This window comes from Sciurus vulgaris (assembly GCF_902686455.1).
Source record: "Sciurus vulgaris genome assembly, chromosome: 16".
In the NCBI taxonomy this organism is placed as follows: domain Eukaryota; kingdom Metazoa; phylum Chordata; class Mammalia; order Rodentia; family Sciuridae; genus Sciurus; species Sciurus vulgaris.
In genome coordinates, this window is record NC_136477.1 from 73,851,939 (window position 1) to 73,872,896 (window position 20,958).

General features: G+C 39.2%; 1 long non-coding RNA gene across 1 annotated transcript in view; it reads right to left on the minus strand.

Annotated features, from left to right (window-relative positions):
* Nucleotides 1-1,000: 1,000 nt before the first annotated feature.
* The window catches only part of LOC306646633, a 39,215-nt gene continuing 19,257 nt past the window's right edge, over nucleotides 1,001-20,958 (minus strand). The window contains exon 3 of the long non-coding RNA XR_013759904.1: nucleotides 1,001-1,126. This is a non-coding gene — a long non-coding RNA (uncharacterized lncRNA). The remainder of the gene's footprint in view (nucleotides 1,127-20,958) is intronic.

A 20,958-nucleotide genomic window follows, 5' to 3' on the forward strand; every position in this document is an offset into this window, starting at 1 on the left:
TTCCTTTCCCTTTTCCTCTCATTTTCTCTCTTACCCTGCAGGGAGACACTGTTTGCTTAATAAACTCCCTTATGGAATTTTCCCGTGTCTGGCGTTGTTCTGTGGAAATTCCCTTACAGTACCCTAGGTACATAGGTATATAAAGAGAGAATCTCTGGGTACAGTTGACAGTGGGGAAATCACTTGAAGTTGATGGCATTATGATGATGATGATAATGGAGACTGACAAACAATAACCTGTGTTCCAACCCCTTGAGTGCAAATTGGAAGAAAAAAGGTTTAAGGTACCATTTTATAAATATACCAGACCAATTACTTTCCTGGAATAAAAGTTATTGTGTAAATTAAAAATACAGATAAAAAACTCAACCCAAAATTAACAACTTCATTTGGAAGTGCCTTCCAGAAAACAAAACAGAACCTGCTCGGCAGAAGATCTAGTAAAAGGGAGTAAGACTTTTAGGCCAACGGGACCCTGAAAAACATGATCAATGCTATACTAACAAATATTTGTTTTAGTAGAAAATAACTTGCCCCAAGGAAAAATAATGATAACCACTTAAGAAAGAGGTATTCATTCTCTTCTGGAAACTTGTTCAAATTGTACAATTGTTACCACCGTTTAACAGTGACGAGTTCTGCTCCTTTTAATGTTGAAGTTTGAACACTAGAGAAGCACACCCAGGCAAGCATATTAAGCAGGTTTTATTTAAAGGTAATAATACAGACTTCTCCCAGGAGGAAGAAGGGGGGCATGGCTGATGTTCTAAAGTCCCAAGAAGTGAGCACACCCTACATCTTTTATAGGTTAAAATCTCTTTTGTTTTCCAGTTCTCTCCCCCCTTATGTCTTCTTCCTGCCTATGTGACTAGGGCTGGTTTTGCATTAAGTGAAAAGCCATGGGCAGGGAGAGGGCCAAGGTGATTCAGGCAGATAAGGGCCCAGGAGGAATTAATTAGCAGCTCCTTGCTTGCAGTCCTTGATAAAGGCAGGTAAATTTGGTAATCAATGGACTCTGGAGATTCTTGACATTCCATTCTTCCAGGGGCAGTCTCCAACTTCCAGAGGCAGATGACTTCATGGCTTCATTTCCTCTATTTGACCTGATCCCCTATTTCTACACTACCTGTCCTTAATTCTGGCTTCACAATGAGTCAGCTTTGCCAGATATCCTATTCTGCCTCATGTTCCTGTTAAAAAATCTCACACTAATGAGTATCAATTTGTGCAAGACATGAGAGCTATAAAATATTAAAATGTGATGTTCATTGCTTTTAGGCTATTTCTTTGTTAGAGAAAAAGATTTTAAGTGCAAAAGAATTAGAGGCAGACTTCAAAGGATTCAGAAAAGCCTTCATTTGTTTGCAAACTTGGACAATGTTGGGGCCCATTTTATGGTTGGGGAAAATGACCCTTAGTTACAGAGGGGATTTTGGTTATATAGGGTACAATGATGTAATCATTGGAAGCTGTGTATGTGCAGTTTTGACCATCAGGGACTAGTTGTACAGATTAAAACTTTAATAGGGGGGTGGTTGTAAAAAATTCAAGTTCTTATTCTGGGATCCATTTTTTCCTAGAGTTTTAGTATTTGCTGTGCCTCCATTTAGGGTTAATTTGAAATGGGGGAAGGTCTAAGTTCAGGGCCCCTTGCTAATTTTAGAGAAGGGTCCACTGGGAGAGGCTTAATTTTTGGCCAATTTCCCCTCCCTCCTTCCAAGCCACAGTTTTCCTTGGGGAGATGCCTTTTAGGAATATTATTTTCCATAACCCTTCAAAGATGACTTAAGATCTTGACCAGTCTTGATTTTTATGAATAACCTAAATATATGTGACTAAATTAATGTTTGTCCAAGCCTTATCTAAATGTTCTGTAAAAATTTTTTTTAAAAAAGTTCTTATAGTTTTAACCAAAAAGTGCTATCTTTTATACATTACATCTGGCATACAAGGGCAACATTGCCATTTAAAAAACTGACATATCTGTCTTCTTTAACTGAGTCTAATTCTGATTATGAACACTGTTCCATCAATATATAAGAGATTTCAGTCTGTCTTTGATTTTTTGTTAGTACTTCTAAGCTCTGCAAGCCTGTAATATCAGTGGATTCTGAATTTTATTATGAAAATTAAACCTGGTTAATATAAGTGATGCTAACTATTCTTTGTATATTAAGTATACTCATGTTCTTCTAATACAAGTTTTAAAATATAAAACTTGAAAGAGCACTTTACCAAGCTGGTGTTCTCCAAACTCAAGTTATATAAAGTGATAATTTTAAACTATTGGAGTTCAATATCGACTGATCCCCAGAAAGTCAAAGTGCAAACACGGCAATGCAAATCACACAATGAGGTTTTATTGCAAGCTTGAGTCTGGACCCCAACCAGCCTCTCAGACCACTACCATGGCCGAGTGGGGAGCAGCCCCAAGGGATGAGAAAGCACTCTAATTAAGAAATTTCCAATCATTCACATACAAAGACCTGTATATTATTTGTGAACATTGGAACAGCTAAACATTTGTTCTCTTTTGGTTGGTTCCTGCCAATTTATTTGAATTTCTTTGGGTCCCGCCAAAACTGAATGGTCCTGGAAGAAGGGAGGAGGAAGGGGGTGAACTATGCAGGAGATGAGTCAGGGCTAGGCCCCCTCCCCTGTCCTTGATAGATAAGGTTTCTGGGCAGGTGGCCATTTCTCTCTTAACAGCCTAGATAAATCCTGGGAGCCCATTAAGTCCTGTTTGTCCTGTATTGGCTCTTGAGGGCAGTAACAGTGTGCCCTTCCCTGGGGGGAAGTTTTACAGACCAGTTCCTGAAATGGCTTGTTCATACAACATGGCTGCATAGATGTCACTGTTGTGCCAGTGGCTTGAGACCCCACAAACACCACGAGAGACCACGATCAATGCAAGCACAAAGAGTCTTTTATTAGCAAGCTCGAGGCTGGTCCTCCATGCACTCAGTAACTGGTGACGCTAAGAGGCCCTGAGCCCATGATTAGCAGGGTTTTTATACTGAAAGGCAAGTAGGTTTACAATGTTCTTTTTGATTGGTTAACATATAAAATTGTATACAAAGCATGTTACTCTAAGTTCTGGTCACCCTGACCACCGAGAGGAGGGTGATCGATATTTTTAAGTTTGCTTTTGTGCCAGCAAAGTTTGCTATTGGGTCAGCCACCTGACCTTTACAGATAAGAGATGAAAATTCTTTGTGACTTTTCTGAGGGGTTGAAGGCAGTTTGGGAAGAGCCTCATATTTACACATGTGTGGGCTCTTTTTATCTTTTCATTCCGCCCTTTTCAAGAACATTTAGAAAGCCAATCTTGGGTCTCTATAGTTTTAACCCTTGCTGCTTCACAGGCTGATATTGGGCCCTTAGCACCATTAGCTGTACTGTATTTATTCTATCTTTAACAAAAGCAATTAACTTATTGATTATACAAGGTCCTATAGTTAAAGCTAGTAGCAACAATAATAGGGGTTCCACTATAGTGGACACCAGAGTAGTTAACCAAGGGGAAAAATTGAACAAGAATTCAAACCAGCTCTGACTAGCTTCCCGTTCTTTCTGTTTGCTAGTCCTTCTCTGACATTTGCCATAGATTCCCTCACTACTCCAGAATGATTAGCATAAAACCACATTCTTCTCCCAGGGTTTCACATAGACCTCCTTGTTTACAGTCTTTAAAGTCAGGTAAATTTGGTAATCAATGAGCTTTGGAGATCCTTAACATTTTATTTTCCCAGGGGCAGTCTCCAACTTCCAGAGGCAGATGGCTTTCATGGCCTTCATTTCCTTGAATTGATCCGATCCCCTATTTCTACACTAACTACCTGTTCTTAGTTCTGTCTTCATCAACCCCCCACTTTAGCTTTAGGAACTCCTAACTGCTGTAAGGAAAAGAAAGGGGCGCCGATCATTCTGGCTGCTTCAAAGCTGAAAGGGGACAGCATGGGGCAAGCAGTTTAGAGTTCCCTTTTTTAAAAATCGGGTCAATCGAGGAGTCCAAGGTAGCAGTCTGTCTGGGGAAGAGAAGGTTGTAAAGTAATCTGGGGTGGGTGCTTCTATGAGAGAAGAATAAAAAGACATGAATACTGAAATGAGATTAGTACAAAGTAAATGTTGCAGCATCTGGAACATGCCAATGAATATCATAAAGATGACAGAAGTTAATAATTTCTCACCAGGGGGCGGAAGAACTGAGAAGTTGTTGCCATAACAAGGCGTAGCAAAGGCTGGAGAGGACAAGGCCTTTATTTGGAGATTTTAACATTGTCCAGGTTATCAGGAGTGTTAACACAATATTTAAGTCTTAATGTCATTGATATCCCCAGAAAATAGTTAAGCTACTTAATGTCATCTGATTTTTGTAAAATATCCCTTTATTGGTATAGCCTGTGTTTAGTAGAGATCTCTATATTTCTGTTACTTAGGGCTAGATAATCATACTAGCAAACATAGATTAAGCCTACCTGTGACTGTAGGCCTTAAATTGACTAAAGTCTTCTGACTCTGACAGTTTCTCTTGATAGTTATCAGGCACATTTGCCTAAGAATCTTTTTTTCACTTGTAGCTTCCAGTCGTTATTCTAGTGTGCTAATACAAGTGTACATCTTAAGTTATATTTAATTATTGTTTCTTTTAAATGCCCAAGAATTGCTATAGTTTGGTTTTAACTGTTTTGCTGGGTGTCTAAGATCAAGCTGGTCAAACTGACCTGGTTCCTGTCTTGTTAAAGAGTCAACTGAGTTCCCACAGGGGTCACTGATAGAGAACTTAAGAGTGGCTTCTTAGCCCCACGAGTGCCTTTGGTTAGGCAGGCTCTCCTTGATGAGTTGGCTTCCTTTGGAAGCATCAAGGAATGTCTCCCTTTTTCCATGACCCTCCTTTGCAGCAGATGCAATGAGTGATTTTTCATCCTCTAGTCTCAACAATCTCCTTGATCAGGAGGTTGTGTGACCCAGAGTTGAAATGCTCCTTAGAGAAGTTCTCTTGTTCATGGGTTCAGGCTGACTGAGGGCAAAAGACCCAAATACTGGTCTGTCTTGCCCTCTTTTTTTAATTCCAATCTCTAAGTTTGATCTTCAATCATCCAGCAAAGCCAATCTCACCAGTCATAAAGTAAGAGTACTGGGCTTTAACTTCAATGTCCATAACTTTACAGTTATTTACCTTTTATCTAACTGGAGCCTGTATTAGTGCTGGAAGTTACCACTATCTCTTCTATAGGTGATGACTTATTACCACAAGTTACCTAGGTTGTGTGTTCTTGAAACAGCTACTTCTGCAAAACATTAACAGGTAACAGTTTTACAAAATGAAATTAGCAAGAGTAAAACTATATATTCAGCTTGTATAATAGCTATCTTGAATTTTGACTGAGAACCACATTATATCCCCTATTTGAGATCATAGTAATTTTACAACAAAAACCAATCTTTTGACTATAACTTTAAATAAGCTGTAGTCTGGCTTATTTTGGAGTCACTCTAACATGCAGCAGGGTGAGGCAGAGCCTTATCTCAGGTAAGGCAGGGCTCTTCACAAATCTTAAGTAAAATGTTCTAATCCTGAAGTTAATTTTTTCTCCTTTTGCCATGACCAGCATGACCAAATTTTCAAGTTCAGTGAGGGGCAAAGGAGTATTAGAAAATGAAGGTTTATAAACACAGATTTTGAAGATTAAGCTGAGATCAGATGGAGCTCTGTTCTCTGATGGAGATGCAGATCTAAAGAGTTATGTTAGCAATCTTTATACATGTCTTATTATTAGGTTAAAGACCATGTAAGCATTATTCTTTGCTTTCAGAAGAGTTACAGAGAGTAGAACATCTATGCAACTTTTTTCCACAACTGCAAAGTGCAATGTTAGGAACTCTGTGTAGCTCTTAAAGAAGTCCACTGTCCAAAGTTACTGTAAGGTGGGCAGGAACTAGAGAAGGGAGCTGATGAAACACTGGTTATCTAGCAAAACAATTTCTTTCTGCCCAAGAGCTGTGTGCCTGAGATCAATGTAAGAGCTGACAGGACTCCTGTACAGAGCCTCCCCAGGGAGGGTACTGCCACAGCAGTTAGGCATCTTGTGCTCCTATACAGGAACAATGCCAGGCACCAGGCAAGCTATAGTCATGTGTTCAGAGACCCCAATCTTAGTCATTTTGTCCCATTTTTGCTATTGCACATTACACTCTTTCTTAAATGTCATTTTAAGAAGATTACATATATTGATTCCTGAGTCTATATGAACATTAGTTAACACAGTCTAACATTATATTCAAAACAGGAATCAATCAAAGAAAGGCTGAGAGAGCTTTCAAGTTTTCTTTTGCGTAGCGAAATGCTTTCACCTTCTACTATATGAACCTTTAAACAAATCAGGCTCTCACTACCTCTTAGAAATACATTTACATTTAAACTTATCAGTGAAATAAGTAACCAATTTTACATATATCTTATTGATCATAGGTCCCATAATAGAACATTAAATGATAGAAATAAATCCCCCAAAAATGTACTTTATTTTTAAAATTGACATTACAGATAAGTTTATCCTGGAGAATAGGAGCTTGATAAATTTCCTGCTTTAAAGATGAATATCTGGAAATTTGAACACATTTAATATACAAAGAGTGACCATTTCACAATTACCTTGATACCTTTATGTTAACCAAATTTAGTTTTGAAAGAAAAATTTAGACTCTAATATAGTACAATAATTTAACAGTTGTTTAACCATAATTGTATAAACCTCAATTTTCAAGACTAATTGTCCTAAAGAATGAAATTTAACAGATATAATGTTAAGAGTAATTAGTGTCTCTAAGAAATACTTGTCAATTTAACATAGAAATGAAACTTTGGTTTATATCAGTACAGTAGTATTTGACTTTAAGAAAAACCTTAAACAGCTTTAACTGATTGTTTCACATACTTGTAACCTACTTAGTTACATGCAAACTTGTTGACATTTGCCCTTTACTTACACAGACTTTCTTAGCACTTACTTAGACCCTCATGTATGTCATCATATAAACACTTTCTTATCCAGAAAGATTTTGTTCTTCACTAAATATAGTTCCATTTCTAGAGCCTTTTATTTTCTCTTTCCTGTCTGTTGACACCTTTTTGTTGACATTTTGAAGCAACTCTTATGAAATTTCTGAATTTAGATAAATTACTCCATTTTAACAAGATAAAATACTTTGTTGTTTATAGTACTCTAACTGAAACACAGGAGATGGTAACTCTAAATCCAAATCTAAGAGCTCCTTGGAGCTTTGCAGAACTGGAGGGGGAGCAGGGGAAAGTGGTAAGGAAACAGATGGAACGCTTAACTTCTGGGTTGGGGTTTTACGTGTTAGGACATAACTCTTAATAACCTTGTTTTTAGTAATGACACAAAGCAATTTTAAACACTTTTTAATTTACCAATCTATGAAAACACCAATAATGTTTAAGTATGTTACTCCATGGAATTAAGAACTTAAGAGTACTTAATGTTATTTAACAGTTAGCATTTTAACTTTGCAAATTAATCAGATGTTGCTAACAAACACATTTGAGTAGTCCCATACATGCTTAATTTAATTTACTTATTTTGAAAAAAAAACAAAACAAGATATCAGACACCGCAGCAACCTCGTTTTCAATCCACGTCACGGCACCAGATGTTAGTTTGGAAAAAAGTGGCGTGCAGTTGTGGTTCATCACTAGCTCCCAGAAACGCTCCACAGATACAGGTCTCATACAAGGAACCATTTATTTGCGCAGACGAATTTATGTATGCAGGGGGAAAGGGGGAAAAGCAAAGAGGGAAGATGGCGTATGGTTCGTCTCAGACACAGAAAATTTGCGGGCTGAGAGGAACCAATCACGGAGGAGAATTCTTACAGACTGACTGATGGGCCAATGACATAGTGGGACATAATGCTGGAGGCAGGAAGCAACATAAGCCAGAAATTCCTGTAACGTGAGAGGCGGGCTAACGCAGATTGACAGGTGGTGGGGACGACGGGAAATTCCTGTAACCGGAGAGGCGGGGAAACGCAGATTGACAGGTCATTGGGAGGTGGGAAATTCCTATCACGGGAGAGAAAGATGGCTTTATATCTTACAAGACAAGTGTCCTGAACAGTTTTTGCCATCTCTTTCCTGTTGAAGAAAAATCCTAGAGACAATTGATATTAGACATTGTTTAACATCAGCATTTCATTAGTTTGTCCACCTAGGGACTTGCAAGTTATTTCTAAATACATTTCACTTTTATTAGTTTACCCAATTTGAGTTGAACCTTTAAATCACATGAATTAAAAGTATCTGGATCCATTTTTAAATTTTAATTTTAGAAGTGCTCAGTTTCGATACAGACAAAACATGACATCAGACAGCATGACATACAAATAACACAAAATCAAAGGCCTTGTAAAGTTTATCTCCATTGCAAAGTAACAGATGTTTAAAAATAACTCTAGAGTTGGATAAAAATAGAACTGATCAAAAAAATCATTATGTAGGATCAAAATATGAGCTCAAAAATGCAGCATTAAAGAAAAACAAAAGAATCCTAGAAAATGAGTTAGTTCTGTGTAGCAGTCCAAGAGTTTAAAACAGACACCTTTTTCTTTTTTTTTTCTGTCTCAGGTCCCCCCCCCCACTCATCCCGCTGAGACTGCTGCAGTTTACATTGCAATGCAGATTTCAGCAAGGGGGGGGGGGGTTGCCTAGGACCTTTTAACCCTTTTTTTCCTGGTTGAGAAATCAGGTTAGGTTTGAATGCAGAAAATCATGAAACATTATTTCCCACTACTTTTGAGGAATAGAGCTGCTATATTATACTCCTTACTGCCATGGGTACTCCAAGAGTACAGAGGGGGAGGGGCAGATGGCAGGAGACCTTTGTTATTATTAGTGTCTCTCTCCTCCTCCTCAGAAGTTACAATGTTTGAAGTGAAGGCCTGGGGGTCATTTTCTTGTCTTTTGGTTTCACCTTAAGCCTGCATTGCAAGCTGGGAGTTGCTGAGCTCTCCGCCTAGGGGGATTGGAGTAAACAAATCTCTTAGGAACAAGGAGTAGGACTGTAAAGTAGTCTGCAATGAGTATCCCTAAGCCTAAGAATAGGGGACCTGAGGGAGGACAAAGGGAGCCCATCCCCCCACAAACAAAGAGGTGCTTAGGACAGACTAGTGACGGGTAACTATGCGAACTAAGGGAATCTGGGCATTTCCATACTAATTGTCCCAGGTCTTAATCCTACAGTTTGGATTCCTATGTCTGACCAGCAAGGGAAGGGGAGCATCCAGGAGGGAGTGAATGTGCAGGAGTATTGTGTCGCCCATTTTACCCTCCAAAAATGAAGAGACAGAAATCTGCACCTCAAACAGATGTGGGGTGCATGGAGAGAGAAGCTTACTTACCTCACTCAGCGTAGATCTTGATGAAGATTGGCTACTCCGTGGAGCAGAGTGTAGCCAACCCATTCTCCTTTAGGTGGTCCACACCAGAATTCCATCCTCCAGTGCAGACCTCTGAGAAGTGACTCAGGAGGAAAGTCTTAGAAGTCACCTGAGCCTGTTCCCTGTATAATTCCAAAAAAATGACATGAATTTGACCGTTGATTAGTATTTTTCCTTTCCATTAGGAGATTTATAGACCCATTTTCCTCCAGATTAGAGATGAGAAATTTAAGAGTGAGAAACAGTGAGCATAGTAGCAGACTAACACAATGAAGAATTTAATATGAGACAAGAGTAAAGACCATATGGTACAATTCACAAACAGACAGACATATAGTGGGCTAGACCAAATTGGCTAGTTGGTATTTTGTTGACAAAAACAAAAATTTCCGATTGCGACAAAGAGTCACCCAGATGCAACACAAAAGTTGCCCAGATGCGACAAAGAGTTGCCCCGATGGGTTGAGGGGACGTCTCCTGAGACCCTGCTGGGGTCCTATAGCCCTTCCGCTAGGACTTTTCCAGCCCAGAACCAGAACCTGCAGGCAATCCAGACAAGAAAAAAAATGCAGCAATGCCTTACTCACTGGCCAATGATGTCACTATGACTCTATGATCAGGTGTCTGGGTGGGCTTGGGGTATCCTGGGTGAGCCCCCAAGATATTGTGCCCAGTGGCTCAAGACCCCACAAAGACCACCAGAGACCACGATCAATGCAAGCACAAGGATCTTTTATTAGGAATCTCGAGCCTAGTCCTCCGCACACTCGGTAACCCGTGACACTGAGGCCCCTAGCCCATGTTTACCAGGGCTTTTATAATGAAAGGCAAGCAGTTTTACAGTGTTCTTTTTGATTCGTTAACATATAAAATATAAATTCGTTAACGTATAAAAGCATGTTACTCTAAGTTCTGGGTCACCCTGACCACCAAGAGGAGGGTTTCATTATTTTTAAGTTTGCTTTTGTGCCAGCAAAGTTTACTTTTGGGTCAGCCACCTGGCCTTTACAAATCAGATAAGAGACAAAAATTCTTTGCAGCTTTGCTGAGGGGTTGAGGGCAGTTTGGGAAGAGCCTCATATTTTCACAGGTGCGTGCTCTTTCTATCTTTTCATCACCTTGTTCTCAAGAATAGGAACAAGGTCAGTTTTGACCAGCTTGATCTTAAACACCTGGCAGGAGAGTATAGCCTGAACACAGTCCTACAGGAACAACTAAAAGAAAAAACAATGACTTTTTTTTTAATATAACTTAAAATGTACACTTCTGACAACCCTACAAAAAGTAAGTGAAGCTGGAGACTGTAAAAAAGGATTTTATATGTAAATGCCTAGTAAGTATTGAAAGAATGGACATTTTTTTAAGCTGTCTGTTTTATCTCAACTCCCTAAGGTTTCCCTCCCAGTAATGGGAACAAAGCCCTTAAATCTGTTCCAGGAAACAGCCCCAAACAGAGAGTAAAAGAGTAAATGGAGCCTGATAGCCAGATAGTGCTCAAACAGTAGGATTACCAGAAACTATTGACCAGAATCTACACCTGTTGTAAAACATTGTGAAACATGTTGTCAGCAAACCCAGACCCCCTTTGAAATTTCCTGGCAGCTTTGTTCCCCCTTTTCCCCCTTTCATGTGTGACCCCTCCCGATGTGTGGTTTCTGCCTTTATAAACCTACAAGATTTTCTGCTAGGGACTCGACTCCTGGAGTTGGGTCCCAGCGCTCTGGAATAAACACCTCTTGCGGTTTGCATCAAGTAATGCCTCCTGCAGTTGATTGGGGTTGCCGTCCATCCATGGGACAGAGTTGGGGTTTCCTTTTTGGGGGGCCTTACAGTATCACAAAGGATTCTAGACACACAAGTTTTCCTGTGTTTCAGAAGCTGGCTGAAACACTAATTACTATTGTGTTAATTATTTACACAAAAAAATAATGCATTACTGTCTTGTTTATTTTCCTAGCATAAATCTTGCCCTATATGTACTTTTTTCAGTCACCTGCCAACTACCACCATGGACCTCTGGACTGCTAGGATGCTAAAAACCCTTAACTGTCCATACCAAACCTGACAGAAAACAATAACTTTAGGTCACTTCCTTTTGACTTTGCCATCTCTCAGCAGGAAACATCTTTAAAATGTCATTGCACATTTTTCCATAATAAATAAAATGTAGAAATTGACTGTGGGGAAATGTAGCAGTGGTCCACTTAACTTGTTGAATATAGCTCTGAGACTTATTTTTAAAAGGGGCATGTTTTCCTTTTTCCTGTTCTCCCTCTTTTTCCTCCCTATCCTGGGGGCAGGGAACAAGATTACCTTCAGTTATCTGGTCTCCACAGGAAGAAGATATCTGTCAGAGGATCTAGGAAGTGAATATCTTTGAAATTAACAAGTGAATGTTAACACATTATCTGGGCATCCTGGGACCCACTTTCAGGGCACACCTAAAATGTAACCTTTGAATAGCCCCTTTAAAGTACCCTTTTTCAGGGCTGCATGTGGCTCTTTGGCAGTGCAATTGCCTGGCATATGTGAGGTCCTGGATTCAATTCTCAGCACCACATAAAAATAAAATTGTATTGTGTCCACAAATTAAAAAAGAAAAAAAATATCCCCTTTCTCCTTCAGATGGGGAGAATCACAGTCTCTAGGACAGGAGTCCCCTGTGCTTCTCCTTTGCTAGCAAAGCAATAAAATTTCTTTTTACTTATCTCAAAACCATGTACTCATTATTGAATTGACATTGGGGACAAGGACTGACTTTTGCTTACACTTGGACACTTGGTTAGGGTTGCCAAGAGAAGATCAGGGCTCCTGACCTGGCATATTGTGACTCATCACTGCTTAGCAATTGTGCATCTGAATCCACATCCTCATATTCAGGCAGTGAAGGAGGGAGTGGACTCCAGCAGACCAGAGTGGCTTAGGCCATGGCAGAATAATTTTAGGGTCCAGCAGGGAATACTCTTTTGTTTTCTGTTTTTGTTTTGGGGAGACTGCTTACTGTTTTGAAATAGTGACTGGAAACTAAGTCATTCTCCACACCATAATTGTGAACAAGAACAGAGCCAGAATCTAATACATGTAATTAATTCATTTTCCAGAACACATGGGCATTTTTAAATGTTACAACTGAAAGGAATATTTGTAATAGAAGTGAAATATTGAGAAAGGTTGTGTAAGTTATCCCATTTGTATCTAAGAAGTGGCAAAGCCCAGGTTGAATTCAGGTAGATCAGCTACACTGCTGGACCCTAATTCATGACCCTATCCCTCACATGTTCTGCACAGGAAGCCAGAATTAGTGACAGGAGAGACTGTGATGACCCTCAGCTTCTTTCCTCACTCAGAACCAGGAATATGTCAGCAATAATAGGGGTAGCAGCTCAAGGTGTCAGCCTGGTACCCACAGTGTACTCTCATCAGTGGCAGCATTTTGACCTCACAAAATGATTGACATAGTTTTCCATTTTAAAAAAAGAGCTCTTACATTCATCGTGTTCCACAGTTCTCACAAGGCCTAAAGAAAATGTAACCTACATATTATTGGTGAAGAAATGGAAGTGCTGAGAAATTAAGGGATATGTCAATGGCCTTGAAACTTGTAAGCAGCTACCCTCAGGGCTTGTAATCAAGGGCTACCCTCAGGGCTTCTGTTAATCATGGACCCTTTTAAGAGAAAATACTCATTATTTTTTTGATAGGAAGTATAGGGTTATAAAAAATAACATTTCCACAAGACAACCCTCAGGAAAATGGACAGTGTGACTTGGGAGGAGAGAGGCGAATTAGCCAAACCTCTCCAAATAAATCCTTTCCCAATAACAATTGGCCCCAAGGGAAAAAGTAAACTTTCATCCCTTCCCAACTTCCCAACCAATAGGCCCTGAAGGGAGCAGGAAAACACTGAAATTCTGGGCCCTATATTTTTACCCTTTCCCATTGCTGATCCAAATAAGGAATAGACCTGTTTGAGAAAGGAGGTGGAGTGTTTCACCTAATTCCTGTATGTAAAACACCCTGGGAGGTTTGCTTTCCAGGTTCTTTAGTTGGTCTTCTCCTTCCCTTCCTTTTTGATTTATTGAACCATGATGGAATATTTTTTTTAATTTTTAGTAAATGTTTATATATATATATTTTTTATTTCCAGAACATAGCTAAGGTGAACTTCTTAAAATCAATCCATTTATGAGACACGTGGAAACATTATTTATTTATTTTTTCTTTTTATTGTTTGTTTTATTTAGTTATACATGACAGCAGAATGCATTTTGATTTATTGTACCCAAATGGAGTATAAATTTTTATTTCTGTGGTGGAAAAGTTCTTCACTAAAAAATGTATGCATAGTTTTCTTTATCATTGCCAATTCACATTGTATGATTGCACTGATAATTAGAAATAATTCATATAAAGAGGAAGTCTTCTTCATTGTTGTTAATGAAGTAGAATTAATTTCTACTCGTAACATTTTACTTTAGGGATCATACCAATTGCTACTTATTGAAACATATGTAGTTCACTGTTTCTCCATGGTTTTATGGTGAAGGACAGTTTTTAAACTTTTCCAAACTGTTGTAGAACAACACTCAAAATACAATAAAAATGCATATGTAGAAAAATGAGATGAAAACATCTAAGATACACACAATGCAAATCATATGTTGGTTTGTGTGACAGTGTTCGATGGTATACCTGTTTCTAAAGTTTGAGTCTGGATTCCTGTGCTGAGCATTTTATGACCCAGGCATGGTCTGAAGCATCCACAACTGCATCTGACATGTGGAGGAACATCCCTATGGAATGTGGGACCCCTCTGTCAGGGTGGTTGGCCATGACTTAGCAGTGCAATTGTCCTTCTCAAGGGACCTGCTGGAGAGGTCCTTGAAGGTAGATTAATAGCCCTTATCCAACACTGAATATCCCAAGAGTTTAAATTTATGTTAAGTTTATCTCTCAATATTTTCCCTGTGAGGAATTAAAACTGAGGATTTAGATTACATTCACTTAAAATGTTTTAAACTGGAGCTGGGGAGATAGCTCAGTCGGTAGAGTGCTTTCCTTGTAAGCACAAGGCCCTGGGTTCGATCCCCAGCACCCCAAAAAAATTTTTTTAAACATATTACATGTTAACACACATAGTATTTTTAGTAAAATATACTTTTAACACACAAAAAAAATCAATGGAAAGAGTGGTATTGTAAAATTTTGCAAATCTTGCTGTTTGGTTAATTAGAACACAGCTGGATTCCCCTCTTTATACATTTTATTTTAAACTTGTATCATGTAACTTGTGGAAAAGTCAACTCTATACTCTTGAGAGAATTAGAATAAAAAAAAGGCAAATAGCATTTTGCTATTACAATAAAACAGCTTTGAACCTATGGTACCCAAGAAGCAGCTCTGGTGTCCCAGAATCTGCCTTGAAAATGCTGTTCTGTATCATGACGTTTTACCATGCTCTAGGGCTCACAGTGAATTGTTGGTATATAAAAATCTTTCACTTTTTAGAAATAATTGTTTTGTTCTTGTGGTTATCTTCCTTCAGTTCCTTAGTCCCTTGATTTTTAGTTAAACTTGTACTACATGAATTGACATGTTTTTGTCCTTATACTTTATTGAGATATAATTGATTTATAAAAAATTGTACACATTTAGCTTGTGCCCTTAGGAATCTTCAGAACATGCAGGATAATAAATGTATCCATTCCCCCCTGAATTTCCTGCTCCCCCTTTATTGCCTTCAGTTTGCAAGAGAGTGCTGCTGTGTCTTTTCAAGTTTCACATGTGTGTATTCATTTTTTCCATTTTAAGTACTGATTATTTCTTTGTGTATATTAAAATTTTGTTTATTCATACACTTATTTACATTTGATATACATGCAGAATTTAGGTCTCATCAATGCAGTTGTTGCAAACATTGCTCTGTGGTATTTTTGTAGAACTCTTTTTGCATTGTTCTTGATTAATGCCCTCTGAAGCTTCTTAACTTTATTCTTGATTATTCTGTTCCTCATTTTTTTTGCCTTCATGATTTTATAATGATCGAAATAAGTCACCTTGGCTTTCCTTTCTCTGGCATCAATCTTCTCAGTCCATCTTGTGGCGGCCCATTTTGTACTGATATCTGCCTTCTGCCAGGCTTGTTGAACACATTTCTGGTGGGACCTGTGAGGGAACTTGAGCATGAAATCAGTGAGGTGCACACATTTGAAAGGCATGGCCTGTCTCTTTTCCTGAGTGCAAGGTTCATCAACCAAAGCCCTGTTCTGATCAATAACATCTACAATTGCAATCAGCTTTTCAGCATGAGGCCCAAAGGAGACGTAGGCTACCTGGCCAACCTCTTCAAAATGCCTGAAAACCATGCCGGTGGGGCTGGGTGAGAAGAAGCTATATTTGGCACTTTTTAGGAGCATAATGTTTAAGATTATTATGTGCTTTTATGAATCGACACCTTTCTCCTTAAATGACCATCTTTATTCCTAATATGATGGTATCTACCTAGAAGTCTACTTTGCCTCATAAACAAGGAATCAAGAGTAGCATCCCTAGTAATAGGACTGAGTGATATCATCATATACCTCCTGACATGATACATGGGGTATGTACCTAAAACATAGTCATGTATTGATGGGGACAGCTCTGGCCTTGAGCACTTTCTCTATATTAGGGATGGTTCCAACACCCTCATATCTTCATGTCCTATCCTCCAGACCATTCTGCCAGTGATGGTATTTCTCAGTTTACAGATGATGAGATACTCAGGTGGGACATTTTTTGCCCAGTGATGAACCCAGGATAGAGAGCCCAAAGTCTGACTTCAAAGCTCTGTTGGTTATGTTGACCTGTTCACAGTGCTCTGAGGTGCAGACTGTGAGCTCATGTTGTCTTTCCTTGGATGTAATAAATATTTTCTTCAGAAGGCAAAGTCTCACAACCATGTCTTATGATTTCTTCTCTTCTCAGCTGAAATTATTCTGTGTATATCTCATTGTGGCTTATCATCTGCAGTGTCTTTGGAATTTTCCCATGTTTGCTGGATAAGAGACTCTTTTCCCAGGTTCACTGTTTCTATGGAGTGACTGAGTTGTATTCTAATCAAGCCAACAACACTCCTTGTCAATGATTGAATCATAGCTTCTGTCACAGTATGCTTACACAGGGGTTTATGTAACTGATAACACCTATAACACCAGTATTTGTAGTTCACAGAGCCTTTCAAACACATGGGCTGGGTGGAATGTCCCCATGCATAGATAAGAAACTGAGCTTCAGTGAGATGTGTCACCAGTCTGAGGTCACTCAGCTAGAAAGAACAGGACCAGGGTAGGACCCAGGCATTTTGACTACAAATCCATTACTTGGACATGGTCAATCCTGCTTACTTGGAATCCTGGAGTAGTCATATCTCCCAGGATGCCCTGGACCAATCCTTCTGTAGACACTGCTGCATTCTGAGCTGTTTCTTTGTTTATTGCTTTATTTTTCATCACCTGAATTTTCAAACATACATGAAAGCATGGTGTGATATATTTCCATGTACCTGATCCCCTGCTTCAGTATTTATCACTACCTCTGGATTGCATGGTTGACAGTTTCAACATGTAGCTGTAAAGGATAAAACTTCCTCATTATTTACATCTTACTTACTATTGTACCTTTCTGTTTAACAGTTAGCTTGAGGGCTGGGGAGATAGTTCAGTTGGTAGAGTGCTTGCCTCACAAGCACAATGCCCTGGGTTCAATCCCCAGCACTGCAAAAAAAAAAAAAAATTGGCTTGGATCAAAGTATAGATAAATGCCACACATTGTAGTTTGTTGAGCAGTGTCTTAGTTTATTCTTGTATTTTCCCTTTTAATTTATTTATTTTGGTACCAGGGACTGAGCCTGCAGTGCATAACCACTGAGCCACATCCACAGCATGTTCTATTTTTTGTGACAGGGTCTTGCTTAGGGCCTTATTAAGTTGCTGAGGCTGACATTAAACTTGCAATCTTCTTCCTGCCTCTGTCTCCAAAGTCAAGCTACTGAGATTACAGGTATTTTTTTTCCATTTATTTTTATATAAATAACACAAATGCAAAATACACAAACATTGTGTGGGGGGTTAATTTACATCATATGTTTAGTTTTGAGGTGTATATTCATACATACATACCCACACATAAAATCTTGTGATATGATTCTTTCTAGAAGAATCCTTGTTCTTTGGGGGCAGAACCTGAACTGACTGGGAAACTCTTTTCCACCCCATGCTACTGCTCTGGCCGCATGTCTTGGAAAATTGTGGGGAATTTGGAACCTAGATTTTTTTCTATTCTTACACACTTGGTTTCTGAGAAACCAAGGACTTTACTCATTTGACCTTTAGTTTAATGGGCAGCTGAATTTGGATAGTCTGACAACTTGGTAAAAAAAAAAAAATCACAGCGTTCATAGTAGAACAGGACTTTGGAGAAGTTACTGCATAGAAACCTGAAAATTCATTGGACATTCAACAATAAGGTTGTGTGTGTGTGTGTGTGTGTGTGTGTGTGTGTGTGTGTGTGTGTGTGTCTGAGAGGAGAGAGAAAAGCAGATCAACATTTTAGCAACATTTCAGTACACTGAAATAACAAGACTTGAGACGTAAATAATGTGGGTTTTGATTAAACATTTAACAAAATCAGATTAAGATAGCCACAAAAATCTTCTGTGGTGAAGATTAGTTGCTTGAAACTAACTCATACATTTAGCAGACCTCAACTGCATACCTCCTTGTATATTGAACTTTGGTGATTTCTGGGAGAGTGAAAAGAATGAAGATCAACCTTGGGGTTGGGGCACAGTCATAGACACTATAAAGGGCAGAAAATGTGGTGTTCTATGACAGCCAACCGACTTTCTTCCTGGAACCTTTCTCCTTTTGCTACCTATATGCCCATCCAGGCAACCTGCCATCCCCAGCGAACATGCAGTTCACTTGAGCCTACTTTCTTCTAAGTTGTCTTTGCCTGTCCAGTGCTGTCATGGGGTCCTAAATTATTTTTCTCATGGGCCTGTCTCTTCTGGTCTCAGACTGTCTGGGGGGCAGACTGTGTTGCACTTTGTCACCTCCAGTCACTTTTATCTTTGGGGACTTTGTATTTTGGATAGCATTAGCCATAATTCTTGGGCTAAGAGTCCAAGCATCCCTAAGCTCTACCCTGAATCCCACCACTTGGAAGCTGTACAAGCTCATTTCCTTTCCTTGCTGCATTTTTATCAGTGAGAGGAAGTACATGCTGGATGGAACCTATTGATCTTGTCCCCATGGCAATATACTGACCTATGAAAGTCAGATGAGTACTGGACTCTGAACACTTAGCCTTCTATCTCTGTCCTGTAAAACACTGGACTGCCCCAAAGAAATAAGTTCCAAATGCTTGCAACAAGTGGGCCATGACTTGTTAAATTTTCAAAAAGTAAGACACCCCCAATGTAACATATACAAACCCATACCTCCCCTGTAATCTGAAGCAGCTTTCTGCCCAGTAAGTGAGCCATCTGACTCCTGACCTCACTGCTGAATAAAGCTTTGGCTGAATACATGAGGTCTTCACCATCTCATTCACTTTTGGGTTTATAATTTTACCATTTGAACTTATTTGAAAGTGACATAGGTAGTCCCTGAATATTCATCATTTCACTTAGTTTACTCAGACTAAGTATGTAACTCTCAAAATGTGTGACTCTAAAGCATAATTATAGTAACTTTATTAACTCCTTGAAGTTATATCCATTTGATTTGATTTAATTTTCTTATTTTTAGTTAAAAACCTCGCAACTTTAGTAACTTTGAACAACTAAGAGAAAAGTTATATTTCTGTATGCTGTATGGTATTTAATGTTTATAAACCTGACCAGGGCAAAGTGTTGTAGCTCAGTGGCAGAGTATCTTATTATTGCATGTTGAATCCCTGGGGTGATCCTAGGCACCTCTGACACTCACATATGTGTATGCGTGCGCACACACACACACACACACACACACACACACATGAAACATTTACTTTGAGAACATTAATGCTCTTTGGAAGCGTACTGGGTATTAAACCTGGGGGCACTTTACCTCTTAGCTACATTCCAGCTCTTTTTATTTTGAGACAGGTTTTTACTAAGTTGCTGAGGCTGGCCTTAAACTTGCAATGCTCCTCACAGGTATAGATCACCACATCCTGCTGAGAACACTAATACTATTTTAATATTATTCCTATTTACAAAAGTTTACTGAAAGTGCATACACTGTAGAAACATCAGTGTCAATTTTTCAATTTGTGAGTGTAAGCAGAAATAACCAATACAGTTTTGTCACCATAATAAAAATACAAATAATCAGGATGGAAGCAGACCGCAAATGGATCAGCAAGCTTTTCTTTATTCTGCAGCAAAGTCCATCAATCAGGCATGGGAGGGCTCATTCTCTGGGTATGGAAATGCCCCCAAGGTTATAGAATAAGTCTAAGTTTTACAGTTTGCAATGAGGGTTAATTAATCTGGAGACAGCAGATGTGCTAGTCAGAGAGTCAGGGACCTAATGGTGCAGGTTATAATTTTAACTCAAGAAGGCTGTTGTAAAATCTTTGAAATGCATTGCAACTGGGTAAAGCTCAGAACTAGGTATTCACTGGTTATCTTCCTCTGGGATCCACTTTTTCTAGAGCTTCATTATTTGCTTTTCTCCTTCCAGGACTCATTGGCAATGAGAAAGGGTAAAAGTCCAAGACCCAGCATTTCAGTATTCACCTCCTCCCTTCTAGACCCATTGTGATTTGGAAGGGGTGTGTGTTTGCTTTGGTGTAGATGCTGGGGATGAACCCAGGAGGAATCAAAGTTTGTTTTTTTTCTTTAGGGCCTATTGTTACTTGGAAAGGATATACTGGGAGAGGTTTAATTTTGACTAAATTCCTCTCCCTCCTCCCAAGCCACAATGTCCCTCCATTTTTTCCTAGACTGTCTTGCAGGAATATATTTTCATAACCCTTCAGTGAGCATGCTAGGTGTAAGCTCTTGGTCCACAAATGACAGAGACAGAATACAGGAAACAAACCTCTCAGATCAGCAAGTTTTCCTTCATTTTGCTGTGAAGTCCATCCATCAGCCATTGGAGGGCCTATTTTCTGGGTAAGGAGTTGCCCCCCACCCCGGTCACAGAAGGTGTCTAGGTTTTTATAGTTTCACTGGAGACTGTGGACACAGTTTGAACAATCAGGGTTAGTTGTACAAGTTAAAACTTTAACTGAGGAAGGTAGTTGTAAAGTTTGAAACTCATTATCTGGGAAAATGAGAGTCCAGATCCTAAGGGATGATTACTCAAATATTGCCCATTGTCCATCCCCACCCATTCATTGTTTCCCAGAGTTTTAATATTTGTTGTGCCTTCATTTAGGGCTAATTTGCAATGGGGGAAGGTCAAATTCCAGGGCCCAGAATTTCAGTTTTTGCCTCCTTTCTTCAAGATGCACTGGGATTGGGAAGGG